Consider the following 13,611-nt stretch of genomic DNA (forward strand, 5'->3'; position numbering starts at 1 on the left):
GTGGCCAGATGTTATTCAGCCTCAAAGCGGAGTGATTATTACTGTATCATTATTATTTTTTTGACACAACAGTTGGTGAGATGGGGAGCAGTTGTTGAGAAAAACAACAGTTGCCACTTTCACACGTACCCAGAGAAACGCACACGGTCACACCCATCACATCACGCCACTGGACCCCCTACCCCCGCCCCCCAACAATCCAGACTGTCACGTTAACGCGCCGACAGGTGGCCCGCCGTGCACACTTCTGCTCCTTCATGTCTCTGTGAAGAAAACGTGTGTCTTACCTGCGAGGATTCGATTAATGTAATTGGCCGTTGTGCTGACGACGGGGTTAACGGGAATCAAACGACAGCCCGGCATTTTTAAATGATGTTGTGATGCTGATGTTCCCCCAGTGATCTGTTGGGGGGGGGGGTCAAGCGTCGGGTCTTACCTGTGTCCGAGGGCCAGGTGGGTGCAGGGGGCGGGGCTGTAGACCCGAGCCGCATAATCCTCAAACGTCTTCGGCTCCTGGTGGTTGCTGCACGATGGTTTCGAGGTACCGAGCCCGCTCCTCATAACTGGGATCAAAGGTCAAGGAACATTCACAACCCAGACGCTTAGGATGAAGTTTTTAAAAACAACATTAAAAAAAAAAAAAAAAAAAAAAAAAAAATGTATGCGGGCAGAAACTTAAAAACTAGAAAATGTCAGAAAGGTGAAGTAAAGCTGAATATTTGCTAAATGTTTAATTAGAGTCACATTTATGATCGCAATGTTTTCATTTTACATTTTTGAAGGAACTTTGCCACAAATTACGGATTAAAAAGAGTCACTTCTTAAAAAACTACTTTTACATTTCAAACTTACATGTAAATACTTTCATAGCAAAACTATTAAAAATTTCTTACTAAAAAATAGTTCCAACCAATTTGTAAACCTTTTTCAAAGCTTGTACTCGGGAATATAAATTGTACTTTCTTCCAGCTTTTCAAGTATAATAATGACAGTAATCAAAATAAGTAACTATTACAGCAAGAGGTTTCTGTTTCAGAACAGATGATAGATTTTTCCAAATGTCTGCATAAGCGTCCTTCCATAAAACAAAAGCAGGCTGAGCACGTTAATATATATTATATATTTACCATATATTGGAGACAAAAAAGACAAAAAACCCCACAACAGATTAGAGATTAAAAACTGGGGAAACGAAACATCAAATTGTTGTTGGGGATATTTAGAAAATTCAGCGAGTTGATTTGCAGATGTCAGTAATGAACAGACTCATTAGCTCCATGTCCCCGGATTTCAATGTAAATTCAAAGTGAATACGGTGGAGAGAAAAAGGAAAACAAAGGTAAACCTAGTCCTCTTTTCTCTCTCTCACTATTACAGTGATGAATTCAGAGCGGGGCAGAAAGACGGAGCTGAGAGCAGAGTAAATGGAAACCCAGAGTTCTACTGTCCATCTATTAGTGATAACCTCATTCATAGAATGACATTTACCCTCTTTTCCTCGGTCCCTCTCATACATCCAACCATAATGACAGCCATATGCAGCCGTAACAGTCCGAGACACACACACACACACACACACACACACTCACAATTGAGTCTCATCATCTCCCAATAGCATTACCATTTGCTCAGTGAGTTCCAATAACGAGAGATTTTCAATGAGAGCGCGACGTTTGTGTGTGTGTGTGTGTCTGAATTTGATAAGCTTGGTTGTGAACAGGCACAATGTGTGCACGTGAGACTTAGTGCGACTGTGTGAGTGCGTGATGGGATTGAGCCAATGAATCTTCAGAATGAAATCTGTGTGAGAGTGTGTGTGTGTGTGTTCACGTTGTGAATGGTTCGGCCATCTGTAATAGCGCCCGTGGGTTTTCTATTGGTTAGAGAGCTGGTCTATGGCCTCAGAAGGAGAAAAGATTCAGGTCTAATGGTAACTGATTCAGTTAGACACAATGATAATACACAATATGGCTCCTTTAAAGTGCGCTGGAAGACGGGAGAAGAAACCACAGGGAATGGACAAGAGGTGAGCGGAAACGAGGCAGTGGAAGAAACGCACGAGGAAATATAAAGCTTTTTGTATTTTGTGTCATTTATATAAAAGCACCTACTGGCCATTGGTTTATTGAAGCTCCTGCTCTTTCCTGGAGGCCTGGCAGAGCCTGAGCGATTGCTGCATGTAGCTATACCGTATTCTTCCTGCCTTCATCAGTTGACAGAAGATGATCTCAGCTTGGTTATGAACACCTCTGGTGGTATTTCCAAGCTGACCTCAGACGATCAGCCCTTCCTCAAAAAAGATGTTTCTATTTACTATTATATCCGATCACTTTTCTTCCTTTAAGTTTTTAATCTCAGTAAAATTCCTTCACAGACGTCGTCAGGAACGTCCCTTTCCAGACATCTCTGGCCTCAATCTCCTCCTCGTATTTAAGGGTAAGATGCTGATAAGATGAACAGGATAATAATATTATAATATTAATTGAATCATAAGTTGCTGGTCAGATGGCAGAAAAAGAAGCAGTCTGAACTGAATGACTGTGGACCCCTCCCTGGAGAGGTCAGGAGGCGGAGCAGGACGGGCCTAACAGACACTGCCCTTCTTAACTCTGCTTATATCTCCAAAAAGCACAATACCAGCTCGCTCTTTGGAGAAAACTGAGACACTTCAGCTTAAAATTAAACCACTGGAATAAATACTTCAGTCATCACTTCAAATATATTACCCTGACAGAGTAGATCACTCTTTATAAGACGATGAATAGAAACCGTTATGTGTCATCAGACACCCACACATAAATACATACTAGTAGTCAGGCTGTGTTACATAAATATGGCAGAAACATGGCAAAAATAATTCTAATCATTAGTATAATCAACAAAACACACTGAAATATAAGCACATAAATTTTATTTGTATGGTGTGTTCTTTTTAACTCTCCTTATATGTTGTAAAATTAATTTCCTTAGTTTTCCAGTTCTGACCAGAATGTGAAAAACATATTTTTTGAGCTTAAGAATTACAAAAGCTTTTCTAGAGATTAAAAAAAAAAAAAACATGTTTGACTTTCCAAACATCACAGGAGCAAAGTGGAGTAAACAGAGATATCTGGCTGAGGCGGAGGTTAGAGGTGCAAATCTACAGTGGTGCTGAGAAAGGAAGAGCAACTGCTAGAAGACGACGGGAAACCGCAGAGGTGTGGAGGACGAGGGGCGAGAACCCAGCGGCGGATCACAGAGGAGGCGAGCGGGGAGGACAGTGGGGGGGGCCGGATGGGAGGAGGGGGTGTGTAAAGTAAAGACAAAGCCGTGTGAGTGTGTGAGCGGCCGCCGCTCTCACTCTGAGCCTCAACGTGATCTCAGTGTTCGCCTTTTCCTGCCTACCCTGCTCCCCTCGGCGTCGCGCTTCCACGTCTGGCGAGCCGGCGCGAGGAGAGAAGAGGTGGCTGCGCGGAAGTCGCGTAATTAGGAAGTATTGAATTAACTACTCCAGCAAAAACAACACCTAATCATCTTCATCTCATGTCGGCGTAACGCGCGGCTGCATGACGCAACGGGGTGTGAACACGAGAGAGAGCTGTGGGTTTTTTTTTAAATTCTATTTTCAAGAAGCAGACAAAAGGCCACCTTTTCATAATTTCTAAGGTTAAAAGGTTCAACGACACCCGCGGGAAAGAAAGAAGCCCGTAGAGGTGAGGAAACAGCAAGAGTGAGACAAGTAGAAAGAGGAGGGCTGCGCCGAGAGCCCGCGGCGCCACCGCTGAGATAAATGACAAGAACATCACTTTCCTCGCTCTTTCTCCGTCTGACTTCTCTCTGCCTCCCAACCCTTCTTTGTTCCTCTCAGTGTGGGCCTCCGCCAGCCGACTTATGTCACAGTGTCACAAACACCGGCTCCCCGCGGCGCGGAGCTGGGGAGGGTGGAGGCGGCGGCGGCGGTGGGAGGGACTTGCATGCCGAACGGGCAGAGCCGATGACTGGGGATGCACCGGAGCATCAGAACTGGCAACAAGTGAAAGTCAGTTTCATCAGGACAATGAGCAGAAGTTCTTCACAGTTGCAGAATTAAATAAAGATGTAAATCTACAAATCAGACAGGATAGAAATGGAAGCCGTTTCTTGCGTTTTAACATGTTGATGTGGTGATAAACATCTGGAAAACTTTTTTTTTTTAATCTGGAAATTGTTAGCAAAGATGAAGTCCACTATTTCACCTATTCACAGTATCACTTCCATCTGCAGGTCGTGTTTTTCCTTTCTTTTCTGTTTGTCTTGCAGCTCCAATCCCCGTTCTCATATTTACTTTAGCACTTCTTTAGCATCCGGACACAACAGCAAAGTGCTGTCTGCCTTGCTTTTAAAATGAAATCTTTGTTTCACTCTACTAGTCTGGTTCATTTATTTATTTATTATTTTTCTTTAAATCTGCCTTCATGCGGTCCAGTGAACAGTTTCCTAGTTTTAAATCTGCAGTGTGAAATGTTTTCTCTGCATGAAACATGCTGCACGAACAGTTATTATTATTGGTATTAGAAAAAAAAAAAAAAGTGCAACCTATTGAAGGGTCAAAGAAAATCGACTTGCAGAGCGCTCATGCATCTCTGGCTCCATCCGTCCCTCCTTCCCTCTCTCCAAATGGCCGTCAGTGCTACGAAATCTACTGTAATTGAATTTCAGATGGCTCCTCTTATTAAGTCATTAGCAGAAAAATATCTCTTTCAAAGAGAGAGAGAGAGAGGAGAGAGAGGGGAAAGAGAGGTAAAATTATGAGGGGAAACGATGGGAGAGAGGCTGGTGAGGGAGCGAGAGAGTGAGGAGGACGGCAGAGAGACGGAGGAGCGAGGGGCGGTAAAGAGGCTCTTTTGTGTCGAGTCAGAAACTCATTTTCTTGTGCGCAGCCGAATAAGAGTGGCGGGAGTGAAGTGTTCGTGTCTTCCTTAGCTCTCTCGCCCTCTCTCCATTTCGGGCCTTTTCTCTCGCTCTCTCCCCTGCGGCGCGCCTCATTGTGGCCGTGTTCGACTCCTGTGATCACTTGAGACCGAGGGAGGCTGAAGGAGGAGGCGAGGAGCCGAGGGGAGGAGAAAAGGAGCTTGTTAGCGCATTAGGAGCTGGGACCACTGCTGGGACATTTGAGTGTGTGTGTGTCTGTGTGTATACTAAGGTATGTCTATGTTGAGTGTGTGTTTTTGAATCATCTCCACGAATGGCTTCGAGCTCTTTTTTTGGGAACAATGTGCCTGAAACTACTAACATGAAATTAACAACCAGGAACAATTACTAAAGTTTCTATTAGTTTGTTACTTGTTGCTTTTAAGGTTCAGTGAACAGCTGTGACGCCGCTGTTGCTCCGATTCGTTCTTTGTGAGAACTTAACTTTAATGGTACAACGGCTTTTCTGAGTGGTTACTATTTCCCTAAACTCCTGTTTGCTGGCAGAGCACCTCAGTCCTCTTGACAACATTAAAGATGTCCGACTGGAAGAAATCTCAGCTGTTTTGTCATTACTCCATAAATCGGTTGAAGCATCAGAATCACTGCACTTGCAGCATGACACCCCCCTGCCACACCCCCCCCAAAAAAAGGAGGAAAAAGAGAACAATTAACTCAAATAGTGTGGGCCACCAGTTGATTTCCAAACAACTGATGTAACTCTGACCGTTTGGTTCCATCAAATAGTTCATTTCCTTGTTTCAAAAACCTATCATGAAGCGAGACTAGCACACAAGACAGCAGAACACTGTAGTTTTTTTTTTTTTTCCTTCATCAGTATCTAACCCCGTGGAGCAGCGAGGAGCTGAATCTTTTTGCAGGCTTTTCTTTAAACTACCCTGGGTCACACCGGCATCATTTCACTTGGGTCAGACGAATGAACAAATCTCACCAGAAACCAATAGAAGCATCTCTACGAGGATGAGAGAACACCTCATCTCCTTTTTTTTTTTTTTTTTGCCCCCCTTCTCTTTCTTTTCGGTGCGATTTTTTTCTCATCTGAAGGGCAGAAAATTATGTTAAAAACAGCCCGACAGATGAGTCCATTTTCCAAAGCTTGTCTAAAAGATACCTCTCCTCAGACACACACAAGCACCCTATCTGTCCTCTCCACCCTGGGCATTGGAACAGACAACAGAGAAGAGGACATCAGAGGGATAATACAATTGGAAAAGCTTTACAGCGTGTAATGATAAACCTGTGCGTACGTGTGTGTGTTGTGTGTGTGTGTGTGTCCATGCCCAAAGGAACAAGCTAATGGGTTTATATCTTTCTGTGATAGCAGTGATATGGAGGCTTTGTGATTTCATTACCAGTGTGTGTGTCCACGTACGCCAAAGATGAGGACAAAGATAAGTTAGGCTGATGCATCACTTATTGCCAGCGGACGACGCGCATGAAAGACACACACTAGCCACCGTGTTTACCCTATTCATCTCCTCTTTAACCCCCGTGCACGGGGGAAAACAGATGTGATACATTAATTGCCCCCTTGTCACCCCGATGCTTCACCCTGTGACATTAAACTGTGTGCGCACACATCCACACACTCCTCCTCCTCCTCTCTCTGCCTCCACTGGGGAGCCCTAAAGCTGCCAAAGCAATTGCGAGCTTTATTTAACAGACACATACAAACGTGCACAGCGAGGGTGTGTGATTGTCACCAAAGCCATAATAATAATTCTTTTATTGAGGAGATGGAGCCTGCTCTTATCTGCAGGCAGTTAGATAATACACACACACACACCCTCCTCCACACGCTATATCTACATACACACATGTAAGAACTCATATTTATATATTAGAAGAAACACAATTATTTCTACAAGGTAAATCCAACAAGGATTTCCTTTCTGCTTTGAACTGTAAATTTAGTTTATTTTGCACATTGAAATAAGTAAATAAGTCTGAACAGTTTGCATGTAGAAACACTATTCCGGCGATATTGTAATTCAGGGACCGAAGTACAAAGACAATTCTGCTTCTGGTGAAAATATATAAAACAAAACTATAAATATATTTAAAAAATAGAGATATATTCAGAAATAGACAATCACCAACTTATGAACTGGGTAAATGACAAACACGCCACAGCGCTCTGTTCTGCCCTTTAAGGCCAAACTCAAGACGGTGATTAGAGCTCATAGTGCACGGTTTGCGGCTCGGTCATACCAGATCCCGCCCTGAATCTTAAACACCTTGTCACATAAAAAACTTAGGTTCGCACAGCCCAGCCACACAGTGCATACACGGACACACACACACGCTGCAGATTAGGTTGTTTACCAGTCAGAGGGGGGTCTGCTCCAACTAGGTGTGATCAAGCTGCTGATGGCTTCGGCGCATGTGTCTGCACAGCTCTCGGTGACAAGCACATATGTGCACACAAACAGACGCGCGCACACACCTCATTACTCAGCCTCAACAAGAATCATACGCTTTGGAAATTACACACACACACAAATATGGACAGAACACTTAAGATAAAGTCATATCATCTCACTTAACATGAATTTCCTTTTTTTTTGTTCTTTTATAATTAACCAGTTTTTCTGCTGTGTGTGTGTGTGTGTGTGTTGGAACATGATGAGTCTTTAAAAAAAAAAATCTGCGCTGGTAGACCTACATTATGAATGCAATGTAATCTACATAGGATGAAAATGGATGTAGAAAAGCGGAAAAGGCTAAAATTATAAAATAAAATGTTCATCTTGTGGATATCAACATACTGAACATGCTGCACTTGACTGTGACTGAATATGGTTTAATTTTCTTTAATGGACAATTTTCTTTAGAGGCAATCTTTCTGTACTTTGAGACTTTGGAAATTATTAAAACCGACAGGCTGCGCAGGAAAACATCCTGCAACAAGTTATGGAGAATATTTCTGCTTTCCATATACTTTAAGGACTGCAACTGTAGCTTTGATTTAATGGGTATTAAAAATGCACAGTAGGATGGAGGGATTTTGGGTTTTAACGCCCTGTTACCTCTTTGTATTTTCTTTTCTCCTGCTGACTATTGGTGAAGGCAAAGTACGCAGAAAAAAGTCACCTTTTGTTCAAAAATCAAACCTTCGAATTGGCTTCATTGTTTTCACGTGTCAAAGATTACCAAGCTGAAGCATGTTACACACGGTGACATCCTGAAAGCATCTAAAAAATATTTACAAGCGCGCACATCCCCAACATCATCGCGGAAGGAAGAGATTAGTTGTGGCCCCTCCCCCTCATCGAGCCCCCCCAACATCCACCCGAGGGAAACAATTAAGTACAAATCCCCCTACACGTTCTGTACACTTTCACTTATTCATTTCTTTACATCATGCACACACTTTCAGCCTAATCCTACTTGTATCTGTGGGTGTTTAAGGCCATTTAATAGCAATTTCGAGAGCGCCGTTTGCAGCCCGAAAGAGAGAATAAAATACTTTTTTATTCCATCTGTGATATAAGGTTGCTGACTGTGCGACTTATTCAGGATTGCAGTTGTTAATTTACATCTGCACCTGGGAATTATTTCTAATCCGCTAGCAAATGTCAGAGCCACTTCCGTGCACCTGCATCAACAGCAAATTGTTGTTGATTGTGCGCCGTTTCATCAGACGGAACAAAACAACTTGCGTCGGCTCGTCTTCTCTTATATCGGAGGGAATGTTTTCTCTGTGTCTGATGGGCGCAGCGCCGCTCGGGGGAGGTTAAGGATAACATGACCCCATTTTCGGCGTCGGCAAAAGGAAAATGTCTTCAATTTGTCAGGTTTCGCCCTCACCTTACCACCGCGGGGAGAAACACGCACTCCTTGTCACACGCGGCAGATTGTAGCCTTACTGGGACAATGGGCTCTATTGTGAGAGCTGGCAGAGAGAAGCCATGCAGGCCGCGAGGCGTTTGGCTGCCCTCGGTGAGTGTATGTGTGTGTGTGGATATGGGGAGATAATAGCGCTACATGCCCAGAGCTGCCATCATTTCGCTGGGAACAGAGTGTGAAAGCGAGGGGAAGACAGCGAGAGAGACAGAGAGAGAGAGAGTCGCACACACACATACAAACACACACGCACACGGGCGACGTGCGTGCAAACACAGCATCGCTATCACACTGAGCCATATGCTGACCCCAGCCTCAGTGCAGCTATCTCTGCCAATCAACTACTAGAGGGGAGGTCTCTCACTCAGACACACACACACACACGCTCTAATCCCAAGAGTAGGATATATGCACATGCAATGTAAACACTACAGGGTGCACACGAGTGAATGGATGAAGGATATGCATTAGAAAATTCATCTACACACAAACACTTGCTGGCAGTTTGTTCGTGTGTGTGTGTGTGTGGTGTGTGGTGTGTGTGTGTGGTGGTGTGTGGTGTGTGTGTGTGTGTGTGTGTGTGTGTGTGTGTGTGTGTGTGTGTGTGTGTGTGTGTGTAGCAGCTTAACATCTCTCCAACATTGTTCCCCAGAACCACAATCGCCCAGCAGCAGATGGGGGACGGCCACAGCTCGCCGTCTCCATGTCACTCACTCACTCCCACACAGCTTCACTTGTGGGGCCCACTCATTGACAAAATGCATCCATTAACTCTTTTCCCAGAATTCACCATGTCTAACCCTAATGTCTGCTTTACAATCATCTGACTACGACATGTAAATTGTTAATTGTTGATGATACTAAATAGATGAATATATATTGTTGTAATGGTCAACTTATTGATGGAATTACTTTATTAGTAGTCAATGTCAGTGGAAATGTGAAATTATATAAAGAGAAAAAAGCTTATCCGTATTGTGGTGGGAAAAAAGTGTGAATGTTTTTTAATGTATTGTGTAGAAAGTATGAGTGGGAAAAAAGCAACAGTTTGAACAGCATGAATACTGCCTTTGCTTTGACATGTTGAATTTTTTCTGCCTCTATATGTTCATGATAGCGAGTGTGTGTCTGGCAGTTTCCGCATTTACTGCAAGTTTTTGGGGGTGAAAAAAGCTGTGAAACCTCAAGTATTGCACAACCACTGACCTAATCTGACCCGTATTAAGCGCCGAGTTCCAAAGCAGGAGTCTGCTCCCGACTTCCATCTGGTCTCATCTGTCAGTTCGACCAGCTCAGATGGATGACTTCACTCGGCTGCGCTCCGGGAGGAATCCATTCTGCATCGCATTGACCAACGATTTACTGTGTTAGAGCACAAGACATCGCAGCACAGACAAACTTTCTCAAACCTGATGTCTCGCTCGTTGGGTGATGCATTCTCACCCTGACGCGTGTGAGCGCACCGTGAGCTCTGTGAAGAGTGTGTGTGTTGTGTGTGTGCCGTTGTGGAGTCTTGGATGGCTGTTCTTGCTGCAGCGAGCTGATATGCGAGATAGAGCTGTGCTCACACACAGCTGCCCCAGCAGCCTGGCACTGTGTGTGAGCGTGTTGTGAGCCTTTGGATGGCTCTAGTCATGGTGAATGAAAGATCAGAGAGAGAGGAAAGGCAGATGGACTGCCCTGAGGGCCAAGGGACAGAAAGAGAGAAGGAGAGTGGTGGGGGGGGGGGGAGGAGGGGAGGAGGAGGAGGAGGAGGGGGGGGACAGGCCAGGGAGAGTGAGGAAACAGAAAAAAAGAAAGAGAAAAAAAAAAAAGGCAGTTAACAGTGACATACTTTGCCCAGCCAAGGTTCCTCCGTCTCTCTGCTTCCACACTTGGTTCCATGTCAGTCTCTCAATGAGAGGCCGTGACGTAACCATGCAGCACTTTGAATAAGACACTTCCACTGCCATTCATGGAAATCTAATCTCCTTGATGATCCCTAAAATTGAGTAAATCTGGAAACTGTTTTTTTTTTTTTTTTTGCTTTCTCAACAGGACTTCGGACTTGTTGAAGATGTGTATCACAATCCTGTGCTGCTCGATCGGTCTTGACTGTTGCACTAAACGGTATGAAGTGCAATGCAACTCTTTTCTTAAAACCTCAAACGCTCATATCGCGCGCAGCCACAGGCAGGATGGTCGCAAAATGAGGTGGAATGACTGACGCAACGTTATCTCAAGGTAGCAAAATCACCAGATAAAAGGTCTTAATTCACTGGCACGAGGTATTTCAATCATGAACTCTATTATCGACATGGTTATTATAACTAAAGGCACATAAACTACACACTATAAACAGTTAAAATATAAAACAAACCCTAAAATATATTCCCCAGGCTGCCTTTTGTGCCTTTTCCCTGAGTGATAATGTAAACCTATAACCATTTTTTTAAAGAAGCGACAGTTTCTAAAAGGTTTAAATGTGTAAAAGAAACCTAACAATTAGTCCCTGTCACAATTTAAATGAATGTGTCTTTTGATAAGAGAAGTTTTTTGGCACTGGGAGTCTGGAGTAGTTTTGAAGTGATGTCAAAATTGAGTGAACAGGGAACCCATTTTATTCACATTTTACCCATCTTGTATTGACCGCCATTGTCTTGCGTCTTGTCTTGTGCTGTTCTGAACATCCACTAACTCTTGTAAGTCGATTAAAGGATTGCCATTACATCACGGCGAGAGTTTCTCTCGGTTTGGTACAATGAGCAGAAAAGAAGACAGAGAGCGAGAGAGGGAAAAAAAAATGAATGAATAAAAAAAAAAAAACCTCACCAATAAATATGAACAAAATGAAAAACAGACAATATGACAGAGAGAGGAGAAGAAACAAAGATGTGGTAAGATAAGGGAATTAGAGAGACGGGAGAGACAGCACAGGGACGGAATTAAGGGAGGGAGGCAGAGAAATGATGAGGGACACAGAGTGACACAAGACAGACGCAGGAATCAAAAAAAATAAATAACAAGAACACAAGACGTACAGGGATGCGAGCGCTGATGTACAGAAAGCGAAGTTAAATGAGGAGAAGGAGGGGGAAAAAAAAAAAAACCCGAGTGACAGAAGTGGAGGGCAGAAAAGGTGTGGGAGAGGAGGAGGACAGACGAGTGGTGTGTGTAGCAGAGAGATGGGGAGTCAATAATGACTGATTACTGTAATTCAGCCTGTCAGAGGCATCGACCTGCTGCTACCACCAATCAATACACACCGGGACCCACTCTCTCTCTCTCTCTCCTTCACTCTTACACACACTTCAAAATAAGCATGTGCTACACATGTGTAGTGTGTCAAGTCCATGCGGGTGCATACAGGTGCCGGTATAGTAATGCACGTACGCGGTCGTAAAGGTGTATGTACATGTCTACACACACACACACAATGATTCAAAGAAAGAGGAGGCGGGACTAGTTGAGAAGGAAAGACGAGATGAACTCAAAAGGCGAGCTGGAAGCAAAGAGATGAAACGGTAAAAGATGGAGCAGATTAAGGAGTAGAGTGGGGAAAAAAATGAGGAAGAAGACAACATGAGGAGATCGATGTAAAAAATATGAACAAAAAACAAAGCGAGCCAGTTTAATTCATCAGCCTCGACCATCCTTAAGGTTCAGAGGTATCGTGGGGAAAGGAGGAGGGCTCATGGACTGGGTCAAAGGCCTTTCAGCCTGGAGAAAGTTATGAATGTATGGATGCAGCTTCTGCATCCACACGGACAATTTCATTAAAAAAAAAAAAAAAAAAAAAAAAAATGGAAAAAATGGCAAACTAAACATATTTAAGTCTGAGAAACAATGTGCTGAAAAGAGAAGCTCAAACATCCAAACAGACCAGATCTGGAAGAGAATCAAATCACTTTAAATGTAGCTCACAAGAATTTCCAATGATGAACCGGCGGGTCGACTCACCTCCACGGGAGAGCTCACCACCTCACTGTGCCGAGCGTGTGTGTGTGTGTGTGTGCCTCCACGGCCACTTTTTAATCAACTCAGCATGTATCTGCATGTCTTTGGATGAGCGCACATGCATTACAGTGCCTGCGAGGCGCGCGAGTGTGTCATGTGCGAGTGTAATCACCGTGGACTGGAGAAGTGTGTGAGCGTGCGTGTGCATGTCCGCGTCTGAGACGAGAGAGCAAAGCCCCTCATTTAGAGACGGCGTCGGAGTGGAGAGTCATCAATAACTATTGACCGCTGGGCTCCTTCCAAAACAAACTACCATCGCAGATCAAGCAGACAGACTGTACACACCTGTCTGTTTCTCTTTCACACACACACACACACACACACACACCTCTCTGGCTGGCTTTGCACGGCAAACACGCATTTGATATATAGCACTTCAGAGGGCAGTAAATGCAGCTCCATCATACCAGCATTTATATTTTGAAAGCCAAGCACAACTGGACATCGATTTGCTATTCTTAATCCTGGAGCTGACCGATAGCCAGCACTCCCGCTCACACATGCATGTGCACTCATCTCACCACACACACACACACACACACACACACACACACAGCAGGGCACGAACACTGCCACAATGTAAAGCAGGTAATAAAGGTTCAGTTAAAGCTTTTCATAATTGTTTTGTCGCTTTAAAGTATCGCTTGTGGCAAAAGGATCTCAGATGATAAAACATGCCACCAGTTAAAAACATATGAATACAACTGACAAAAATAATAATTAATATAAAAAAACAATCCAAACCTACCTTTGTCTTTGGATAATCATTTTTTAAAGGCTTCATGAATCTGATCACCCCACAGTGAATTCAGTCGTGAA

The 13,611-nt window shown here is 43.8% G+C and overlaps 1 pseudogene; it reads right to left on the reverse strand.

Moving 5' to 3' along the window:
* Nucleotides 1-212: 212 nt before the first annotated feature.
* Nucleotides 213-13,611, reverse strand: part of LOC115385630 (ral GTPase-activating protein subunit alpha-1-like) — a 51,792-nt pseudogene continuing 38,393 nt past the window's right edge.

Source organism: Salarias fasciatus, unplaced genomic scaffold (assembly GCF_902148845.1).
Source record: "Salarias fasciatus unplaced genomic scaffold, fSalaFa1.1, whole genome shotgun sequence".
NCBI classification, from domain to species: Eukaryota; Metazoa; Chordata; class Actinopteri; order Blenniiformes; family Blenniidae; genus Salarias; species Salarias fasciatus.